Below are 24,405 nucleotides of genomic sequence, written 5' to 3'. Positions count from 1 at the left end.
TCCCGAGGTAAGGCTTGGCCCCCCCTCCCCGAGAGCTGCCTGGCAGCCTGCTCCACAGGCACTCCGGTGTCCCTGGCAGGGTCTGTCGCTGTCAACAGGTCACTCTCCCGCCAGGGCTGTGGGGTTGAGTTCCTGGTCGAGGATACCAAAGTCAATTAATTTTTTTTTTTAGTGAATTACTGTTGGACTCTCACCCAAGAATCCGATTTTTTTCCAAAGAGGGGAAAAGGGTCGGGGGGGGGAGGGGGATTTCCTTTCTTGTCCCTGGTTTAAATGCAGCCTAAAATAAGGATGCAGCAGCAATACACTCTGGGAAACTAAATGGTAAGTGGGACAGCTGAGGATAAAAGCAGGTAAAATGTGGCATGCTGGTGCAAATAAAGTTCTCTGCCTTCACTGTGCAGGTCCAGTCCATTTTTGGGTGTGTGGTGGCGGCCAATTCCTATATTTTAAAATGAACTAAGGGAATTACTTTTGTATTTCCAGGGAAGGTACTCATAATATGAAGCAGATATATCAATCAGCATTGTTTTCATATAATAACTAGCAATTATATGCTTTGTATTGGCTGGGCTAGAATTTCAAAAACACTCCTATTTTGAAGTGCTCAATCACTCTGGTTGCGAGAAATTTCAAAGAGCTCAGAATCTAGTTTGCAGAGAGATTCTTGAAAATGCTGGCCACTTATTTTCGTGCCAAAATGGGAGGTGAATTATTTGGAAAATGTAGGGTGAAATTGTGGATGCCTTTGCCATTGACTTGAATAGAAACAGAATTTTGTTGCAGGGAGGATCTTATGCTGGTGTAAATTGTCATGACAATTTGGTGGGCGTTGGACCTTATCCTGATCATTGCTGAGCAATCACAACTGCCATGCCAATAAACAATAATTTTCATTTGCAATAAAGTTTGTCAGAGTAGTCAATGTTGTATCTGAACAAACATCTGTTAAATTCTTTCCCCTGTCCTCTTGTCAAGTCAGATCTTTGGGGAGGAGAGGTGTTTTCTGTAAAGCACTCATCTGCAAACTCTTATGCTGCTTCCGTTTTTTCTTCCTGGGAAGCAAAACAACTACTGTGGGGAAAAAATTGTAAACACAAACAGTTCTGCCTTCTCTTATAGTGGTCACTGCAGTGGTGGCCCAAAGAAGTGCATACAATGGAGGATTTAGAGGACACCAGCATAATTAAGCAGCTATTAAAGAACTTAAGCCATTTGAATTTCTTGATTGTCTGAAAATTTTTAGTGATAGACACTGTAGTATACTGTTTGTTATTTTTTGTTCTTGTATAGCTTATTAACCAGAGATATATAACAAAAATAATATTGTGCACTTGGATAGCACCTTTCATGTGATGATGCTGTGTACAGACCTAAAGGGCAGTTTGTAGGCACAGCTCAACACCTGGGTACCGTCCAGAGCAGTACCACCCTGGGTGAATCCAGGAGGATTATGCCTTTGAAAGGTGCAAGCCATTCTGGAGTTTCAAGATGCACAAGGGGAATATGCACATTGCTCATACATGTGCTTATGATGGTGTAGGGTTCTTCCTATCTTTGTGATGGACGGATGTGGTGTTGTGTGAAGGAATGAATGCAGCTCTTGCCCTGTTGTTCCTTTCATCCTGACTTGTGCCCTTATAATGCAAACAGAGAGCAATCTTGTCCCTCTCCTGAGTTTGAAGACTGCAGTTGTGCTGGGCTCTTGTGCAGGGTAACTCAAGGAAACAAAAGATCCTTTTTGCTGCCTACTCAACAGCACTTGCTGAAAGGTGAAGCTCAGTCTGCCTGGCACTACTGAGTGATGCCTAACAAGTGCCCAGTGATGTATGTATATTGTGGTCTCTATTTAACAGATGGGTTTAATAGAGACACAGAGAGGGTCATGTTTCAGAGGTCGTGCAGTGAGTGTGATAGAACTGGAAATAGAATCCGAATCTCATGACTCCTTGTCTGTGTGCTTTTACTAATAAACTGTACTTCCTCCCACATTATAATTTTACATATCCCAATACCAAATCCTAATTTTTTACTAATGTTGAAAGGGAAAAAGAAGCAAAATAACTAAAGCCACACTTGAAAATATTCAAAGTAATCTTAGCCTGTAGTATATACCTGTGCTAATATAATTTGTCTGCTAATCAAAGTTCCCATTGTGCTATAGAATATTTCAGCAAGCACCTGCTAGGGCCAGATCCTGTAGTCTTTTACATATCACTTGGTACCCAAGGTCAGAAATGGCAACAATTTGTCCTAGCTCAGAATGCTACTTCCCATAATTTGATCATGTACAATCTCACTTTTTACTTTTTGCAGCATGTTTTCTTATTTCCCAAATGTATTTTCTTTATTTTCTTGAAGCTGCCAAGTAAATATTGGTAGCACAAGTGAAATTTATCTCCTACATTCATTTAGGGCCCTTGTTGTTGCTATAATTTTGCTCTTCAATTAAATTAAACTACTACCTAGATTTTGAGAATTTCCTCATTTGTGAAGAAATGCTTTATACTTCTTTCAGTTTATATCATTTTCCCCCTTTACTATAGTGGATACAAATTTAGCTGAAATATTGAGTCCTGATTTTGCTTCTGGTGACTTAAATTTCCACTTGGCCTGCAAAGGGTTTACAAGGTGAATTCAATTGAATACCCTTGAGCTTATGAAAAGAGGAGACATTTTCTTGGTGCTGGTTAGGAAAGGTTTTAGGACAGTGCACAAGTTGTCCCAGTGACTTCAGTGGAACTACTTACGCAAATAGGGATTGCTTACCTTAGTGAGATTATGCAGGATCTGGCCCTTGACATGTGGTGATACTATTCATTAGGAGTAATAAGATATGTATTCTGTTGGGTTTTTATTAGGTTCCATTAAATTGCAACTGAAGCATCACACAGAGAGGAAAGTGGAATATTATCCTGATAGTGAATGTGTCTTTTGTGCTTGTTACATTTTTATAATGTACATGGTCCTTTATTCTTTGTATTTTCACTATACTTAGGGGTTTTTTTTCCAGTTGTTTCTTCTTTGGAATACATCTTTTTGTAAAATAGTGATAGAAATGTAGCTGTGTTAGTCTGGTGTAGCTGAAACAAAATACAGGACTAACAAGATGGTTTATTAGATGATGAGCTTTCGTGGGCCAGACCCACTTCCTCAGATGAGGAAGTGGGTCTGGCCCACGAAAGCTCATCATCTAATAAACCATCTTGTTAGTCCTGTATTTTAAGTGCTACATAGTCCTGTATTTTGTTTCATCTTTTTGTAATGCTTCCTGTCATAGTTCCTAAGATAACATTACCTCTGACCCCTTCAGAGTGGTTAATTTGTAATGAAACCGTTTCTGGGGCTCAAGCAATTTTTTACATTCATAACTGATGCAGCAAGCCCAGAGGTGCCAGCTCTGAATTGTCAAGTGGTGCTATGAGGCCCAACCCTGACACAAATTAAGCACTGCCCCTTTAAAGTTTGCCCCATTTAAGTGATGGTTTAAGGCAGTGGTTCCCAACCACTGGTTGGCAGACAGCTGGTCACCAGGCCACGGCGGCTGTCGGAACTGAAGCCAGCTGTTTGCTGCAGCTCAGCTCTGGCAGTCATATTGGCAGACATTTTTATTTTTATTTTTATTTTTATTGCTCCAGAACTGAGGTGGCAGCAGGAGGAAGCAAAGGAGGAGGCACCTCTCTCCCTACTTGGCAATAGTGGCTCGGCCAGGGCTCTGTTCACCCCCGCCTCCCAGCCAACTTTGATGTTGACAGCTCTGGGGCTGAGGTGGTGGCAGGAGGAGACAGAGCAGGAGGCACCTCCCTCCCGCCTCAGTAATGGCGGCCCAGCTGGAGCTCCACACTCCCTTCCCATGAGGGTGCAAGACGTGCTTAGAAAGGGAGGGGGCGCAAAGGAGGAGGGAGTGTGAGCTCTGCCAAGGGCCACTTCCCCTGCCCGTGCTGCAGCAGGCTATGCTTCCTAGAGGAGGACAGCCTCTTTCTCTGGGGACGGTGGGGTGAGGGCAAAGGAGTGGTGGGATCACAGGGCAAGAGGGTTTTGGCATGGGCTGTAGGGGTCAGACTAAAGGGTCAAAGGGCATAGGGGTGGCAGTCAAAGGGTATTAGGCAGCAAGGGGCGCAAGGGGAGCAAGGGGCTGGATTGGGGCTAGGTGGACAGGAAACATTTTATTTGCATAATGAATATGCAAATATGTACATAAAATGTTATCAGTCTGCCAAAAGTTTGTGAATGGGTTTGCTGGTGCGTGGCATAAAAAAGGTTGGGAACCACTAATTTAAGGCCTGAGAACTTTCTCCGTATGGGAACTAGCAGACCGGTTATGAAATAGGCTGCAAGTGCTCCTGCCATTCACTGAGTTTAGTTCAGCACTTGCTGTGCTGTTCTTTCCCCAGGGGGCTATGCCAATGACCAGCTAGCTTTCATAAACCAAACTATTTAGAACAAAAGCACTACAAAGAAAACATCTTAATAAACAGATTATATGTAAGTGCCTTTACCAGGTCACCCATTTTTCCCATGAAAACGCTGGTAAATTTCAAAGCCTTTCAAACCCATTTTTTAAGGTAAGCCCTTCTTGGTCACAGGGTCCAATGAGGGTCCTTTTCATTCTGTGGTAGTACTATATCTGTAGCAGGCTGCCCATTTTATACAAGTCTTAGTTCTAGGTTTGTTGGGCCCTCTGAATCTGGTTAAAAATTAAGATATGCAACCCCCCCCCCTTTTTTTTGCTTGTCTAGAGGCCTACATTAATTACCCCGTATGTTAGTTCTTGATTATTTATCTTTAGTGACTTCCCCTCAGTCACTATATTTTCTTTGTCTTGTTTCAAGGAAAAGTTAATCCTTTCCCACATTGAAAAAGGATATTGAGTCACGGAGGGGGGGGGGGGAGGATAAAAAAAAAGATAAATCTGTTTTGCCAACGCTCTACACTTCTTATGCTGCTTCAGTAGTTAGATATCCCACAGAATCCATATGTCACCACAGATGCCCACAGTGGTAAAAGTCTATTAAAATGTTATTTGTATTCTTTCTATTGATTATACAACATTGCTCCCTGCCTTTCTTTTTAGTGGTGATGTTTCTGTCTGTTACCCTATTTAGGAAGCATACCATTAGCTGATTGGTTAATTTCCCTGTATCTTCTTTTACTGGTATCCTTGTCACTGTCAGAAAATGGAGGAAAGACAAAGAAATTCAAATGATCAAACCCTGTAGATTTTTAGTCTCTTTTTAAATAGGCTTGAGATTTTCTCTCAATCTGGACACGTTTAACATCTACTTGCTTGATTAACTTCTGTTGGCGTTGGGTGTACCAGTAGTGACCCATAGCAGTATGATATGGGTGAGAACAAGCAGGGTTTGTACGGTTGCTCTTCCCTGAAGTTTCCACAAGGGAATGGTGGCTTTAGACTGCTTTTGAGGCACCATGAGAAGAGACTGAATAAGCACTTTTTCTGGGCAACATGGCCACACCACTTCCCTGGTCTGAGCCATACATTTCTGGGGCTGTTTTGATTGGGCAAAGGCTTCCAAGTAGTGCAGAGGTTGCAGAAGTATTTTGCTTCCTCATGCCCATATCTGGGTGAACTTTCTGCTGCTAGGACAGAGGCTAGTGTATTCCATGCTTGAATCAAAATGTATGTTGTACAACCTGAAAGACTAATCTCTCTATCTTATAGTGCTTCTCAATGGTAGATTTCAAAGTGGTGTAACAAGGAGATCAGTGTAATGAAAAAGCTGTTTTTGCTGCTCTTGTCCAGTTCCCCATATATCTCTTGTTGGTCTACCTCCTTCCACATACTCTCTGTACCTAGCATTTTAAAATTTTGGTTTGCATCCTTCTGTTTATACCTTTCACTCATTAGTTTTTCCACCTACTCTTTTAGCTCCGTTCTTAAACCTTCCTGGCATCCACAAGTCTAAAACTTAAAGACATTTGTATTTAGGGTTTTTTGGTTTGTTTGTTTTTTAATCATGAATGCAATATTTGGAAGGATCACTCTGTAGTCTGTCAACGTCCCTGTTTCTACATAAGAGAGAGAATGAACCCCAGCAGCGCAGACTTCCCCACACTGCTCTTCTAATGTAACTCAGTTCTCATCTGGAAAGACTAATTTTGAGGTCAAAGATTGATTGTTTCCATTCTCATTCAATATTTGCTCTTTGCTTAAACTGCCCACTAGCATGAAGTATTGTGGTGGTTTTCTGGACACTACTTGAATCTATAATATCTCTCATTTCACTCAGCCTACTATGCACCTGTTGATGGTTGCATAACTAGAACTGGTTTTAAAGCAGTTACCTACAGAGATAAAGGGTTTTCCTTCTCACACCAGTCCTCTGAAACAATGCTCCCTGATTGTTTAGTGCACTTAGTTGACTAGATTTTACACATCAATGTTTTTATTAGTGGAGTTAAATTGGGAGTTTAAGATGGGAGATTTGACATACAAATAGGCCTAAACAAATTCCTTGGATCTGAAGTATCCTGAATATTGTGTGTGTTCAGACTGAGAATGCAGTTCAGATTGGAATTTCAGAACTGACCTCTATCTCTGCGATGGGCCAAAACAAAGCCACACTTTTTCAAAGTCAGAATCCAAACTCTGAGGCTGTGATTCATGTCTAATATTAGATCAACTTCAAAAATCTCAGTTGCATCACAGGTACATCTCAGTGTGTGTGAAAGCTTCATTATCTACTTCAACTATAAAAGGCAGACTTTTGTTTTTAAAATGTTGAATTTTTTTTTCAAATCTGTTGCTGCTAGTGAAATGTTTGTCATACACATCTCACAGCACAGCTGTCCAGGATTGGCTATTTGATTGACACACAAAATTGTAAGGTATGCAGACAATCTTACATCCAGTAGTAGTATGGCTTTTGATAGCTGACATCTGTAAAATGGTATTTTACATTCTGAATTTGTTGATTACAGACAAAAGATGGGTGAGATAATATTGGTCCAAAAAAGCATACTACCTCACCCATCTTGATTGTCTGTCTGAGGTTCTGGGTTTGACAGGGCCTCTGCCCTGTACTCACCCTTTAAAAGTAAAACCCAGCCCTGGGAGAGGGATGAGAGCAAAGCCCCACAGCTGAAGCAGGTACTAGTCAATTAGGGCCCAGCTGAGGGGAGTATAAATTAAAGGCTCCTAGCAGGGAGGAGAGATAGACTGACCCTTGCTCTGGTTGGAGGAGCAGGAGGGACCCGGCTGCTAGGGAAGCGGGAGGCTTCCTGATATAGAATAGTGCTTGAAAGAGGCAGGAAGAGTTGGAGCTCTTGGCCTGATCTCATTCCCAGGCTGCAGGGCCTGAGATGAGCCTCGGAGCACTAGTGCTGAGTCTACACTGGCGTGATCTTGCACAAAAGCATTCGCTTTTGTGCAAAACCTTGCTGCCTGTCTACACTGGCTGTGTAAAGTAAATTGACGTTCTAGCGTATGAAATCAGTGCTTCTTGCACAAGAACTCTGATGCTCCTGCTCAGGAATAAGCCCTCTTGCGCAACTGTTCTTGTGCAAGGGGCCAGTGTAGACAGGCAACATGAATTTCTTGTGCAAGAAAGCCCTAAAATGGCCATCAGAGCTTTCTTGCACAAGAGAGCGTCTACACTGGCACGAATGCTCTTGCGCAAAAGCACATGCCAGTGTAGATGCTCCCTTCTGGAAGAGCTTTTGCACAAGAATTGTTCCGCAAAAGTTTTTGTGCAAGATCATTCCGGTGTAGATGTAGCCTAGGGCTGTAGTTAGAGCAGGGCTGGGGAAAGTCAGGCAGAGCTGGGGAAGTTCTGGCCAGGCAAGCTCTGAGTCTGCAGGACCTGAAGCAAGGCCTCAGGGTAGGCAAATGCAGCAGATCCACACCCCTTTGTCAATGATGAGTGGCCATTTCAGACTGCAGTTTGCCCCGAGGTAAGGAGCTAGCTGAAGACTGGCAGTGGGTCACTGAGGCCAGGAGAGGATAGGGGAATTGTGGGTTCCCAGACGGGGAGGACCACAGAGTGCAGACACAACAGCCAGAAGGGGATGCTCTCACACCAAGAAGCTAATTCCCAGAGTGAACAGCAGGACGTGCTTTGGTGGTGAGTCCCACTGTGTTACACAGGGTCATACGTTCTTGTATTGTAATAGGAGAACTTCATGCACAAATGGTTGTTGTGTATCTACATTTCTTTATGATGATGAAGAAATATTTGTACTTCAGCTAAAAGATAGTGAAGAAGCAGATGAAGTTGTGAATAATTCAAATGGCAGAGTCATATTTAAGAGAGATTGACTGACTCTTTCCCTCCTGCCCGCCCCCCAGGAAGCCTCCTGTATCCACACTGGATCACTGCATTTCCATCCCTCTTCTTTACCTCCTCCATTCTGGGAGAGGCCATGCTATAGATACTGTTCCTCTGAGTCTAGCACACTGTCATGCTCAACAAATACATCATCATCATGGAGAACTATGTCTCCCTTAAATTAATCAGTGTCACTCCTTTCAACTGCTAGAGGGGTGTCTGTTGCATGCAAAGCATTTCTCTTCTCTGCATAGTTGAGTGTTATGTTCCCAGCCTAGGGGATGCAGTGGAGCAATGACTGTGAGCTTGTCTGCCTCCCCTCCCTTTCTCCCTCCCTCCCATGGGAAATGGTGCAGAGATCCATCTGACAGAATGCATCAGAAAGGATTGGTGGAAGATGTCGCATTGTTATGTGGTACAAATGCTAACCTCACTTCTGTAATAAGTGCTGGAGAAGGCTCAAAAGCCCCTTTTTAAAATGAACTTTATCCATAGTATTGCCATCAAAGATGACATGTATGCCACTGTGCAAGCACTAGGAGGCTTTGCAGGCAAATGGGATCAGGGCTTGTATGTTTTTGTGGAGATGAATCTGAATTCATTCTCTGGAGACTGTTACATGCATGCCAGAGTGGTAACCAGTCCCTGTATGTATTCAGAGCCAACAAAGCATTTGTATCCAAGGAACTCCAAGTTATCCTGAAGTGCTCATCTTATTGTTCATATTTTCAGAAATGCATGCTCAGTCTAATGCTGGAATTTAAGCACATTTTCAGGGAGTAACATACAATATAACCGTGTCCCATTTCTCAAATTCTTATGTTACAAACTTTGTAAATACGTAAGAAAGTTCTTTGCCATTATAGTACTACTTTATAGCTATATTTGTCACGCTGTATGTACCCCCTTCTTATGAAACATTAATGTGAATGCTTGATTTTTTTTTTATTTTTTTTTCCTAGCTACATAAAGTTTCATCCTGCCTTGCAGGGGATAGAATTAGGTGCAAGTTTAGAAAATTAAACAGTGTGAATGAGTATGGATTGGGGGCGGGGGGGGGGGTAGTGAATGTAGCAGAGAATGTGAGAGAGAGCTGGGAGGTGAGAAGATGGAGAGGGGATGATGGAAAAATAGAGGGAGAATAGAGAGGGTGAGGGAACACAGAGTAAAACAGCATAAAAGTATAAGAACCAACATTCCACAAGGAATAGAATAAGAGCAAGAAATAAATTAGAATCTGGAGCAGGCTATAGTCTTAAAAAAATTAAAGCAGGTTCTTTTTGCAAAGTTCTTAGCTGGTGTGAGTTGGCATAGGTTCATTGATTGCAGTGGGGCTATGCTAATTCACAGCAATTCAAAATCTAGCCCAGAGGCTAGAAAATATGTATACATGCTGGGACTATGATGAGCATCTTCCCTTTTCAATAAGAGATAGCGTTAGAGAGGTAAATCCCTAGAGTTGCTTGAAAAATACTTGAATTTCAACTTCTTTTGTCAAAAACAAGGCCACATTAAGTGAAAACGTTAATGAATTATGTCCCGACTTTTCAGTCAGCTATAGCAAACATTTTTCTCCAACTCTACTCCCCCCCCCCCTTTTTTTTTTGTCCAGGGGAATTTTATTGTGAAAGAGGGGCTGAAAGAGGAGCTGATTGGGTAAGAGGGAGGGTTCCTTGTTTGAAAAAGAGAAAGAACTGGCATTTCTCTCTTCTTCCACTGAACTCACTGTGACCAAAACTCTCCTTGGTTTTCTCACCCTCACCACTTCAGCAATAGGTGTATTGTTTTCTCACTTTTCAAATCTGGTCATGCCTAGGCTGCTGCTGTTGAGTTTCATCCTTTGATCTAGAAAAACTTAAACAACTAATAGTCTTGCAGCATCTTAGACTAAAACAACATGTAGATGGTAGCATGAGCTTTCATGGGTACAGCCCAAGTAGACTATTAGTCTGTAACTGGAAAAACTTAAACTACGAACTCAGCTACCCCTCTGAATCCTTTCATCTAATTAGGATCCCTAGAGCAGTGTACCATCTGTGTTTTAAAGCCTTGTCAACTGGTTTTTTTCTCCTTGCTTGTTTGCTGTCCTGTGATCATTTTTTCCCCCTTCATACAAACTACACAGATGCATATGGGAAAGTCACTATTATTTTCAGAATTTATGCATAGTAGTATCTGAGCAGCTATTGGTTCTGCTTGCAGGAAATAACTAGGATAACTCTGCGGTATCAGGTGGTAAATAGTGGCTTTTTAATGTTTATCACTATGCTCCTTTTAACATTGACATTTTTCACTTTATATACCTGCTACATTATATATAATGGACTAGCCCTTGTCAAGGCACTCAGGGTGTTGCATGAATAATTTAAAGTAAAATGTAGTTTAAAAAGAGCACAGATCAAATCATATAAAAGAGGATTAGAAAGCCAGAGGATGTGCTGCCAGTAAAGGGGAGTTGGAAGGGAGTGGTATCTGTCACGGGGGGCCAACAGTGAATACAAATGAAAATATTTTTCTGAAAAAATGGCATTTTCAGATGTTTTAAAAGTGAGAAGAGTTGACTTGAGGCAGGTATTCCAGGGACTAAGGAATTTAAGATAAAAAGTTAGGACCTTTGAACTGGGGGTGGATTGAATACAGATATGCATCATGTCTTCTCAGGTATAGACATTCTTCCCTATTAAACTAACAGGGCCAGCTTTCTCTCTGTTAATTCAACAAAGCCTATTTAAAATCAGTCCATCACTTTAAAAGCAGCAAGTATAAAGAGTGGAGATTCACTTCTGTGGGAATTATGTGCCACCACCAAGCATGTGAGAAATTCATATCCCCCTTCTGATGATTTTTTTTTTTTTCCTTCAATAAGTTCATTCTGCCTGAGAGGTGCTGCAGTTTTGCATTTTCGTCACTAGGGGCTGCTGGTGCTAGGGAGGAGCAGCCAGATGCCGAGAGGGAGGAGGAGAAGATGTATTCCCCACAACACTGCCCACAGGGCCAGGTGAGGAGACCCAGGTTATGGATGGGACTGACAGAGTGGGGTATATGGGGCTTCTGGAAAGTCACATAGACTGGGGTTCAAAAGGAGTAGTGGAGAAGAGATGGGGCAGGAGCTGATTAGGAATTGAAGTGCAGGGCCACAGGGGATAGGGTCACATGGGGATGAGGAGGGAGGTGAAAGGACATGGGGGAGGCAGGGTTTGCATGGGAGGCTCCCCCATTCCATAACAATTCCTTCCCCTTCTTCCCTCCTCCCAAAAATAATGTTCCATACTTTTCCCACCCACCTCCTATAACCCTCCAAGTTCATTTCTAGGCTCCTTGCTAGCATTTATGTCCCTCTCCCTCAGCTCCTCTAGAAAAAAAATGTATGAAATTCAATAAGGACAAATGCAAAGTACTCCACTTAGGAAGGACCAATCAGTTTCTCACACACTTTTTCCAAGGCAGTCATTTCCCATTCTGTATTGCAGAAAGTGATCTAGGGATCATAATGGACCACAAGCTAAATGAGTCAACAGTGTAACACTTGCCAAAAAAAATCAATCCTCATTGGGTTGTATTGGCAGCAGTGGTCTTGGGCAAGATACAAGAAGTAATTCTTCCACTTTACTCTATGCTCATGAGGTCTCAAATTGAGTGTTGTGTCCAGTTCTGGGCATCACATTTCAAGAATGATGTTGGTGAATTAGAAAAAGTCCGGAGAAGAGCAACAAAAATGATTGTCTAGAAAATGAGCTATGAGTGAGGATAGAATGAAAGAATTTGGTTTGTTCAGCTTGGAAAAGGGAAGACAGGGACTATGATAATAGTTAAAGTACATCAAGGTTGTTACAAAGAGGAGAGAGAACAATTGTTCTGATCCTCTGAGGATAGGACAAGAAGCAATAGGTTTAAATTGTAGCAAGGGAGGTTTAGGGTGGACATTAGGAAAAAATTCCTGTCAGGGTGATTCAGCACTGGAATAAACTTGTCTAGGGAGGTTGTAGAATCTCTCTCATTGGAGATTCTTGACAGCAGTTTAGACAAACACCTGTCAGGGATGGTCTAGATCAGTGGTTCCCAATGCAATGCCCGCAGGCGCCATGGTGCCCACCGGGCCATTTCTGTACACCCGCTGAGTGATCGGGGCTGGCCCCACCCCAGGTGTGCGGCAAAGGGGCAGTCCCAGGTGTGTGGCGCATGGGTGCTGCCGACTCCTGGGCGTACGGCATATGGGTCCCACCCCCGGGTGCCCGGCAGCCCCAAAAGCTTGGGGACCACTGGTCTCGATAATACTTAGTCCTACCATAAGTGCAGGGTGGCTAGGTGGCCTTGGAAGTTCTATGATTACTCTTGACTCCCCCCAAGCCTTTGCAGGAAATACAGTTCTGTACCGTATTTTCCGGCGTATAGGGCGACTGGGCGTATAAGACGACCCCCTATCTTTTTAATTAAAAGATAGGGTTTCATCTTATACCCCAGCGCCCCTCCGCCTCCTTTGCTCCCGGTGTCCCTGGTCTGCTGGAGATGGTCCCCAGCAGACCAGAGGCACCGGGAGCAAAGCCGCAGCAGCTTTGAAAGCCGCGGAGGGGCTCCGGCGGGGGAGCAGCCCAGGCGCGCCTGGGATGCCCCCCCCGCCGGCTTCCCCCGAGGCTTTCAAAGCCGCGGAGGGGCTCCGGCGGGGGAGCAGCCCAGGCGCGCCTGGGATGCCCCCCCCGCCGGCTTCCCCCGAGGCTTTCAAAGCCGCGGAGGGGCTCCGGCGGGGGAGCAGCCCAGGCGCGCCTGGGATGCCCCCCCGCCGGCTTCCCCCGAGGCTTTCAAAGCCGCGGAGGGGCTCCGGCGGTGGGGCATCCCAGGCGCGCCTGGGATGTATACCCGGCGTACAAGACGACCCCCGATTTTTGGGGGATGGTTTTTAACATCAGAGGTCGTCTTGTACGCCGGAATATACGGTATTCTAATTTAAATTACTACTCAAAGTTCTGTATTAATACGCCTGATATGGAATCTATTAAAAAAAATTCTGAATCCTTTTTGGTTGTATTACAGACAAACTTGCTGGGAGGTAGTATGAAATAAATTACCAAAATAATTGAAACAGGCATGGTTATACTGTGGTGTTCTGACAAAATTAGCAGAATTTTAAAATGTGAACATTTTTAAATTTTTGGCAGAGAATTTTTAATTTTTGGTCCGAATTCCCACAGGACTAAGAACCATGTGCTCACAGCTCATCAATCCAGAGAATAGGGATGCTGCTGCATTCAGCACTTTCTGCAAGTGGTGGAAGAGGGGTGCTCGAAGGAACTGGGAAGGAATTAGAATAGTTAAGTCTTGAGGTTCCATAGGCCTATGTTGCTGTTGTGGGGTTATTGCAGTTTGGAATATGTAGGCAAATTATTTAAGGCATTCATCATAATTTGGGATCTTATTTTCCAGCTGGTTTGAATTTGTCAGGTGACAATTTCTGCTGAGACTGTGTCAAATTGCCTTTTTATCTGCATCTGTCACAGGATACTTTGAATGTTGATGGGAATGGGATGCCACATTGTGTTATGCAACTGCAGTCCAGCATACTTCAACTGCAGTCCAGCATAATAGAATATAATTAAAATAGTCTCCCAAAGGCAATTATTTCATACCTATAGTGTAAGATAATCAATTCAGTAATTGCTGCCTGAAAATAATTTGTTGTCTGAATAGCAATGGCAAAACAGTTAAAATAGCTCTTTCATTGTAGAAAAATATAATAATAAAGTGTCTTCCTAGCAATCCAGTCTGTTGCTGAGTCATGTGCTGTTTCTCAATTCAGCATAATTTAGTGTGTGAGAAGAATTATAATGCTTTCTTTTTGCAGTTAATCAGCATCCCTGATATTAATGGCTTAATATCTCTTGCTGATGAGCAATGCATTGTGGACGAGATTAAGTGACTGTCATAAAGCATTGCTGACGAACAAAAGAAAAGTTTTAATCATGACAGTGAATTTTAAATATGTCCTCGAGCTGTTCGAGGCATTTAGCTATTTGGTATGGCTGATTTATCTTTCCACTGTATTACTAGCAAAGGTGCACTAGTAAGCTAAATTTGGTGTAGGACCAAATAGATGGTAAATGCCTTTGTCCCAGAAGGTGGTCCGACCTGGAAACCACCATATCTATCACTGGCAGATTTCTCCAGTCCGAAATAAACACAGACACGAATATCAAATTTAAAATATATATTGAATACAACCGATAGCAGTGTAAGAATGAATAAACCCAGAATACAACACTGTACAAAGAAATCCAACACCTCACCCTCTGAAATAATAGGGGATAGCACAGTATAAAGGCAGACATAAACTATACTCAGTCTGTCTAGGATGGAGGTGACAGCTGAGGCGCAGACCTTCAACCCTTTGGCTCAGGCAGCCTCAGGGGAGAAACACTGAGGAGTCCACTTGATGATGCTCTGTCGATGGTGGAACAGCACGTGAGTAGCACACACACCTGATGGAAATGTTTAGTCCTTGGCTCCGGGGTTAAGGACTTTCACCACAATAATCGGAGTGAAACTAGGTGGTATGCTTGGTTCGGTGGTGCAGATAGCTGGAGCCCACAACACTGGGCTATCGCCACAGTGGTGAACTGAAGCACCCTGCTAGCAGCTGGGATGGTGGTCTGGCCTGGAGTAGGTCCCGGCCTTCACCACGATCCTTGGGAACAGCAAGCTGCTGACGAACAGGAAACAACAAACCGAAGGAACCCGACCTCTTCAGGGAGCTGCGCTTATAAAGATCCCAAGGTGGGAAAACAGCTAGAGTATCTCTAGTGCACAAGGTGTGGTGTTGAGTGCAAACTAGCGTTCCTGGTGCAGAGCAATAGTGCTGTGTGCAGGTGATGGTTTTGGTGGTAAAAAGGTCTCTCAGTCCTTTGGGTTCCATTTTGATTTCTGTGTGGAATCCAAGACTCCATTTTGATTTCAGTGTCCATATGATTATAAATGTCCTTGATCTTAAACTAAGTTACTGTCAACAACTGGAAACTTTTCTTCCCTCACTAATTCAGTGGCTTTACATGCCAGGTGTTTAACTGTAACTAGTACACTTGAGGGTAGTGACTCAGTCCCTGGTGTACAGCAGTCAGGAAGTGTAAGCATGGTCATGCATAGATTCTGATGCCTAGGAAGTAGCAGCTTTTCTTAAGAATATGTGGGTCTGGGGATAGAAAAAGCATAAAGAGCTTATTTGAGCAGACTTCTGTGATTTAGTCAGTGCATCATTTAGTGCAAATGGTGGGTGGCCTGAATTCTCCACTGGTAGAATTCTGCACTGATGGTATTCTGCAGTTTACTTAAAAACTTGCCAGCTGTCTACACTGGCCGCTTGAATTTCCGCAAAAGCACTGACTTCCTACTGTAAGAAATCAGTGTTTCTTGCGGAAATGCTATTCTGCTCCCGTTCAGGCAAAAGTCCCTTTTGCGCAAAGCTTTTGCGCAAAGGGGCCAGTGTAGACAGCTCAGATTTGTATTCCGCAAAAAAGCCCCGATCGCGAAAATGGCGATCAGGGCTTTTTTGCGGAAAAGCGCTCCTGGATTGGCACGGACGCTTTTCTGCCATCCGTGCCAATCTATACGCTCTGTTCCGAAAATGCTTTTAACTGAAAACTTTTCCGTTAAAAGCATTTCCGGAAAATCATGCTAATCTAGACGCAACCTGCATGTAATTGATAGAAAGGGACAGATAAGGTTATGGAGATTGTGCAGCTATCTAACATTCTAACCATGTAGGGCAAATGCAGGAAAGGGGAAAACAATAACAAACTGGAGAACAGGTGAAGCCAAGATATGCTAACCTATATTTACACACATTATTCTTTCTATTTCATTCATAAATGATTTGTTGTTCCTCTTTCTTTGTGGTCCGGGAGGGAAGGGGGGGGACACATTTTGCTTTATCTGTGTGTGATTTATTAGTCTTTCCTTTTTTGTTTTTGTTTTGTTTTTGGTCTGGCTGAAGCAGCATTTCCCTCCTTGTTCTGATTGACCTTTTTCGTTGTGCCTGGCCTGTTGTCTCATACATTTTTCATTTTTTTTCCCTCTACCTCTATTTTTCCCCTTCATCAATCTCTAGCTACTACTTCCTTCCATTTGTGATCATTTTCTCATTCCCTGGTCAAGGTTTGCCTTTGCCTTGCTAAAGTCCACTGTTCTAATTGTGCAGCAGACCTGCAAATTGAAATTGACCATACTTTTTGTTAAGTTTTGCTAGGAGAGGGCATGCATATATATATATTGCTGAGCAACCATGCATGAGGTTAATATGGCTTGCTGCTTTTCCTTTGTGCTGTGTGTGCATCATGAGTTGCATCTAAGAGCTTAATACATTTCATGTGGTAAGGAAGAGGTACAGAAAATGAGGCTGCTCACAAATTCAGCCCTGCTCAAGTACTTTGCTGGACATCACAACTGCTCAGAAAATGGTAAATATTCTCTGGGAGAAACTCTGAAAGAAAAATAATTTCATGTGGTTTGCAACTTTGTGGAAAATATTCTGGGGTATGTATGTAAGATGGTTTTGTTTAATAACAATTTTCAAGTTTATAGTTTTTGTTTTGTCTACAACAGGATAATTTTAACAAAAATTAGAAATAATAGCAATTTTCCTTGTGGCAAAAGGGCCATTTTTAACTAAAAAGAAATGTGGATGGGAAAACTTTTAAACAGATCTACTTGGCACTCTTCAGGACTGAGCCAGCAGAGCAGATATTCAGGCCTGCATGTCATGCATTGCTGTCTAAAATTGTTATTCTCCCCCCTCCACCCTTAGAGCACCAACTTCAGAGGGCATTAAAACATTAATATGTAGGCATTGGAATGTTTAGAAGAGTCATAGAAATGGTCTTAAATTAAAAGATGTAGTTTGGCTCACCTTGACCCATGAAACAAATGCCATGATCATGTTCTTAAGTAGCTTGAAAAGCGCTGTTCCTTCTGACTACAGATGCACTGGAGGTAGAGCAGAGAAAGTAGTGCTACAGGACAATTAGTGCCATGCAATCACTAGGCAGAGATGATGACAGGACTTCAAGATTCTGAGATCACAGGTCATATAGAAATGCAGTGGGTCGTTATTGGTTAGAGGTGGCTGCTTTTTGTCCTTCTTTCTTGTTGAAGTGTGAGATTTGTTTAAAGAAACCTGAGTCACATCATCTGACACAGCAGTCTCATTTTCCCCAAGGTGTACTGCCTTCTGTACCATTGCAGCTGAGGGTCAGCTGCAAAAAGAGAAGAATGACAAGGCTTTCACCTTGTCTGTATGTAAGGTTTAAACATTTTTACAAGGAGAATCCTTCTGGTTTGTTGTACTACTCAGTTTTAACTAATTTCTCTTTTAAAATATCACCAACTCATCTTCCTCAATTGAATCCCTTGATCCTAATTTTGTCCTTGAAATGTGGCAGTATCAAACCATAAATGTCTGAATTGTCCTTATCTGAGGCTGATTAGAATTGTATCTAGATTAATGGGCATAGTTGTAGGCAATGACAACTGCCTCTTCTCGCCACAGAAAACTCTCTCATGTTCTGTTTCAGAATTCTTTGTGTCAGTATTATTTATGCATAGGAGGAAGAGTTTAGCTCTGGCATCAGATCAAAATTACTTCCATTGGTTAGAGTGAAGGAGTAGTTTAAAATTCACATTATTTAGAGGGCTGTTTAACCTTCATATAATCTCACTCTTGTACAGTATCAGCATACTTTCCGTAGCTTATGCTAGTATTTCTACTCAACTGCTTATTTGCACATGTAAGCGGGGGAATGATCCCGCTATTGTGGGGAACTTTCCTGGCTTCTATACCACCCCGGTGAAATGAACCAGCGAAAGGATCTGAGTCCCTGCTCCCACTTCCTTTACCCCATGGCCTCCCTGATCCTGAGGGCTCCCCCTTCACTCTCCTGAGTAGCAGAGCCCTAGAAACCCCAACAAGGCTGGGCCCAGGTTTCCTGGGGCTTAATCCCCGACCTTGTAGTCACTAGGGGCAGGAGTTAGGGTGTCCCCACTCTGAGGTGCTCTCTTTACACTGCAGGCCTTCTTGGCCCAGTGATCACTTCATAAGGTTCAAAGCAAATACAATTTATTAAACATCAACTGATTAAAGAGAATAGAATAAGAAACTATGAGAATGGTTAAATGTGAACACACAGCCCTGCTCTGTAGCACAAGGACATCAACACAGCAGTCTGCAGAGTGTAAGGACAGTTCACAGTCTCTTCCTTAGAAGCCCTGGATGTGCTGCAAGGGGCTGCAGGCTGGACATGCTTGCACTGGCAGTGACCACACAGCCTCAATCTCTAAGTGGCCAAACCCCTCTCCCAGTCCAGAGCCTTTCCCCACACTTTGCAGGTCCCAGTAGCTCACCACATCCAGCTGCAGGCTGTGCTGCTTGGCCAGTTCCAGCTCCTTGTGTTGCTTCTCTGTTCCTTTTGGCTCTCTGAGCACTGCCAGTCTGCTGCTCAACACAGGGTCTGCACTGCTTGGCCTGTCTGTGTCTGGTTCTGTCACTGCAGGACTTCTTCTTGTACTCCTCTTTCAGCTCTCTGTCTTTGCAGAATCTCTTCTGCACACAGCTCGCTCTGCTCTTTCAGCTCCCTGTTTGCTCAGAGAGAGCCAGAACAATCCCCACTTACAACCTGTCAGTCAGGCTGAGCTGGAGTGTTGACTGCTTTCCATTGTCTCTGGGGTCTGTCAGTCTCATGAACCCTTCCCCTTCTGAAGCTGGTAAACCAAAAAACTCCCACAGAGTTTTAGTAAGGGGTAACAGTCCCCTTACACACAGCCCAGATTGTTAATCAGCAAGCAAAATAAAAATGGCATAGAGCCAATATGGAGTTCTCATCTATTGTTTTTGCTTAGTAGAGATCTTAATATTGCCTAAAAATGATTCATTTAAACTTATTCAAAAGTAATAAACTTATTTTGTGGCTTACTTTTTTTTTGCGGGAGATGGGGTGGGCGAATTCCCTTCAATGACTACTTCAATATACTGGTAGATGGCATTCTTCCTATAAATATATAAAGTAGCATGACTTACATAGATGCATGAATATTGCACACCAAACTCCCTTTTTCTTAACCAAAATACAGAATTAGTGACTGATGGAAAAAGGAGTACTTGTACCCTATTCTAGATTTTAATAAAGCTTTTGATGCCATGTCAAATATAATCTTCCTTGAAAATTTAATCCCAGCTGATTTAAACATGATCATTGTCATGTGGGTTGGAAACTGGCTGAAAGACCATATGCAAAAGTAATGATAAATGTAATACATAAAGTTGAGGGATGATCTCTAATGGAGACTGTAGCTTGATGTTTGGTCCAATCTCATTTGCTGTCATATTAGTGATCCAGAAGTGGCAGTAAGAAGGATGAAACTTGCATTGGCTTCTAAGATGAGGCAAGTGACAAATACCTGTAAAAACAGAGGAAAAAGTACAATAAGATCTGAAGAGGTTAAAAATAGAGAGATGATGAGCATGCACTTTTTCAGAACTGAATCTTATTTTATCTGTGGAAAAGACACTGAATATTTGTGTTGCAGATTAAGAGCAAAACCTAAGCCCAAGTAATTCTGGGAAAGCCCTTCTGAATACATATTGGAATCTGATCTGCCAGTGCCTTGGCTTGTCCAGTCACTTATGCCTATGCCGGGTGGGTGTAAACATGCTTCTACAGGAATCTATGCTTTTTTATACCGGGGCTGATGTTTCACACCTGCTTTGCACTCAGTCTGTGTAGAAACAAATAATTTACAGTAGATGCAAGGTTGTGCAGTATCAAACAAATAAGCATGAATTTGCGGTGCAGTGCAATCTGGCCTCAAGAAAGCCATTGCTGCTTTGGGCTACATATACTAATCCTGGAGGAATTCTGCAATTATTGCATTTGGAGCTATAGAAAAATTGCAGAATTTCCCCCAGGACTAATATGGAGATGTCTTACAATGCAGTGATACTGATCAAACTGTACATGATTCAAGAACACTGACATTGCTATAATAGATTAGAGAATTGGTTCATTTAGTCCAATATTTTGTTTCTGACGGTGTGTGTCGTGGCCTGAAGCCTCCTTGAGATAACTCTCAGCCTCTGAAATATTTAATGGATATTTTTTCAAAAATGTCTAACCTGCTTCTACTTAAATGTAGAGCATACACAATCTGAGTTGAAATCCAAGCAGGACAAAAAAAAATGCCTCCTGCATGGTTAATTCAGTGATGGGTGACCTAAGCTAGTGAGTGGGTCACACAAGTGGCCCTCCTTCATCCTAGTGGGCCACAAGATTGTTGTAACTGAGATGGTCTCCCAGGATACAGTAGCTTTGCTGTGTTTTGCATACCTAGAATTTGTGGGGTGTGGCAATTAGATGCAGAAGGAACGCATGGCTTTTACAGTCAGTGTTGTCAGCATGCATCTCGCATGGAATATTGCTGTGCCTCATTTGCATAATTAATGAGGCCCCATTTTTGTGCACGAGGCAATGATTGGATTGAATCTTGTTAAAGAAGTTTTGTTTTGGAGCTCACCAAGCAAATTATTTAAGACAAATCATAGGAGTGACCTCCACGGGGAGAATTTGAACCTGGGACCTTTGAAGTGGAGTATAGGAGCCTCTACCCTCTGAGCTAAAAGCCAGCTGGCTCTACACTGCCCTTTCTTGCTCAAGAAAAACCCTCTTGCGCAATGCCGTTATTCCTGGAAAATAATCAGCGTAACAGCATTGCGCAAGAGGGTTTTTCTTGTGCAAGAAGGGGCAATGTAGACTGCTTCTTCTTGCACAAGAGCCTCTTCCACAAAATGACGGCTCATTAGATATGCAAGTGAGGCTTGGCAATATTCCACGCTTAGCCTCATTTGCATAGCTCTGGCGCAAGATCACGCCAGTGTAGACGTAGCCTGGGTGTGTGGGTTACACTAGCAGAGTTACTCCAGCTTTATATTGGTGTTTGCAAGGTCAGAATCTTGCCTGTGGAGTTGAAATATTTTTGTGGCAGTTGTCTGTTCTTTGAGGAGTTGCAATATGAATTAAGTAGCTAGGTAGCTTTTTCAAGGTCACATAGTGTTTGTCTGCAGTAAGGGATCAAATCTTGATCCCATTATTAAAGTCAGTGAGTTTTGATATTGACTCTGTTGGAACAGAGTCTGGACACCATGTATGAGGCAAGCAGAAGGGTTTATTAACACACAGCATTGGTGGAGTGTCACTTATTAGGCTTGGTGAACACTGCCAGACAATAGGTTACAACTGATTATATAGGATGCTAATGGGCGAATGAAGTGACGGGAGGGGGGAAGATCCCCCGGTTAAGTGCTAACCATAAGGCAAAATGAGAGCAATAATCTGAAGGTTACATAGTGTTTTCCGCCCAGAGTTTACGGGATACCTTGTATCTCGTTAAACAAGTACTTAAAGCAGACATCAATTGTCAGTTGTGTTAAGTGGTGATGTCTCTTACCTTCAGGAAGGTATCTTTGCACAGATGTGATCCATTGGTGTTGCACCTGGAGATTAAAGCAGAGACAGTAAGCATTTGTTCCTAGAACCATTGAATGTGTTATGTATGTCCTCTGTCTCACCCATTGTCTGGATTGTTAGCTATGATGACCTTCCTCCAATTGACTAAGCAGGGGGAGGGGTAACCTTCATGTACTGTGTCTTTTAGATAGACATGGATGTCTTGTGTGCCTGTTCCAGACTTGAAATTTAGAATAGGGGTTCTTAACAGAATATCATAGCTTGTCTCAGAAATTTTTACCCTACAACTCTAATGAAACCAGGTGTTTGCTCAAATCCCTAATTTTGGTCAATATTATTATCCTAACTTAACCTATGAATTGACTAGAGATTGTGTGGGGTGCAAATATCTTCCCTGAAATGATGCTATTAGTTGAGCCAGGAGTGTATTCAGCAAATATTCCCAAAGAAGTAGAAACAAAAGCTTTAGCACTGTTCAACCTGGCATGTCTTATTCATGATGTCACTTGATTTTCTTCTAACTTAATCCTTTCTAAAATTCTCTCTGTCCCTTTTTGAACTACCATGGCTGTTCTAAGGAAAAGTGATGGGCAGAATTTAATGACTTACACAATTACTGTGTAAAGCCGAAGTATACAATAAACTGGAACTATGTTCAGTAAATTGGTTTACTGTATTAGTTTAATACAGTATTTTAGAAGGCATTTAGACACCATAGTTAGTGCAGTAGAAAAACACATTCATATATACATATGTTCTGACTGAGAAATACAGATGTTTGAATTATTGTCTGTTTATGGTATAAATTAAACTTTTTGCTGGGTAAATAGTGAAACTGCTAGGATTTTAATAGCTATTCCCTGTATTTCTCTGCAGAGATGAAGTAAATCAGATTCCATCAATGACATTTGAAAAAGCAACTATTTAATCTTTTAATAGCAAGTCATCCTAAAGTCTATACTGTTTTTTAAAATGATCCACAATGGGGATTATATCTGTATAGTGTTATTACTGCACTCTATTTCTGAACTTTATCTTCAGACTTTCTTTTTCTTTGATTTTGTTTAGTAGTTATTGACTGAACGCTACTGTTGTCCGTATAAAATGTTTGCTTTTGTTCCTGAGCTGACAAACATTGAAGGTGAAATCCTACCTGCTGTGGCAGTTTTTTAAATTCCCGCTTAAGTATAACTCCTTAGAGTACAAAATACTACCACATTGTATAACGTAATAAAACAACCCTGCCGTCCTCCCCATAATAGCTCTACAGTTCTATATCAAGTTGGCAGTTCACAGTGCCTTGGCAATTTACCATCTGCTAGCATCTGCTCTGTTCCTGTTTTGTTTACATTTGCAATTAACAATAACATCCTGTTTGTTATTGGAAAATGTAGGTGTGCTTGAATATGGTAAAAAAATTAAGAAGCTGCCCATCTTATAGATTTAACATGCTCACTCATTTTCGTTGTCTCTCCAGGAAAATTAAGAAAGTCCAGAAAAGATTAAAAGTATGCTCCAGATAAAAGTATGCTCCAAATTGGGTGTATGAAAAGATGTACAATACTTAGCCCATTGCTTTTTCCAACTGAGGGTCGACTTGGAAGAATGTTCAGTGCATTGTCATTTGTCTAATAGACTTCTAGGATTCCGTGTTATATCCCTCAGATCAAATACATGTACACATGATAATGTAGTGTACTTCCTCCTTTCCTTGACAACTGTATTTTCCAATGGCTAGTTTTGTTCTTGTACTTTATTAATGGTACTTTTGAATTTAAGTGTGTGTTTTGTGAAATAGTCGCAGCGTAGGGCTGTTCTGTTTGAAAATTTCTCTGAGAACATTTATACAGAACCAAACACTAAAAATTTACACCTCATTGGAGCTGATCTTGTGAGATTGAGTACTCTTAACTCCTGCAGAAGTAAATTTAAAAGACCTGTGGGAGCTCAGTGCTTTTGTTTGCAATATTATGAGTTTATATACACACATTTGCGCATAGAAGTTGCACTCCACTGAGGGCCATTTTCTCCTAGACTTGTCTTCTGTGACCTACGAATGAGTACAAGTGCTGAGATAGGGAGAAGAGGTTTGTCTAGTTGCCTCCTCCACCCCCCCACACTGCAGCTGGCCCAGGCTTGCCACGGACAGAGGCTGCCTGTGCTACTGTCTGTTTCAGAGGCCACTGGCTGCTACCCCCCCTTCTCCAGGGACTATCTAATAGTCACAATATTTGATGCCGTTAACTGAATAGTCATGTGATCTCTAACATCCGTAAAAGCAACTGTTTTTTGGGGGCACATTTTTGCGAAGTTGGGACTCAGCTGTGAGATGCCTTATGCCTCCCTGAAAAGGGGTGCGGAAATAAGACCTCTTCTTTCTTCTATGCAGGTTACTTGAATTACCAGTCCAAGTGCAAAGAAAGGAATGATCTTTCTCTCTTGTTGGTGCATAGGGGATTGCTGGATACTTGACACAAATTAGGGTTGCCAGATACTTTCACAAAAAATACCAAACAAGGCGGGGGGGATGGGGGGGAACTGGTTGAGCGAAAAAATCCAGAGCACCAAAAAAAGTTGCTGCACCTTTAAATCCCCTTGCTCCACCCTTCTCCCCTCACCCA

General features: G+C 42.3%; 1 protein-coding gene across 1 annotated transcript in view; it reads left to right on the top strand.

Annotated features, from left to right (window-relative positions):
• Window positions 1–24,405, top strand: part of LANCL3 (LanC like family member 3) — a 55,681-nt gene that overhangs the window by 1,306 nt on the left and 29,970 nt on the right. The window lies entirely within an intron of this gene.

Source organism: Pelodiscus sinensis, chromosome 1, assembly GCF_052426305.1.
Source record: "Pelodiscus sinensis isolate ZL-2025 chromosome 1, ASM5242630v1, whole genome shotgun sequence".
Taxonomy (NCBI): domain Eukaryota; kingdom Metazoa; phylum Chordata; order Testudines; family Trionychidae; genus Pelodiscus; species Pelodiscus sinensis.
This window is presented reverse-complemented; position numbering and strand designations above follow the sequence as displayed.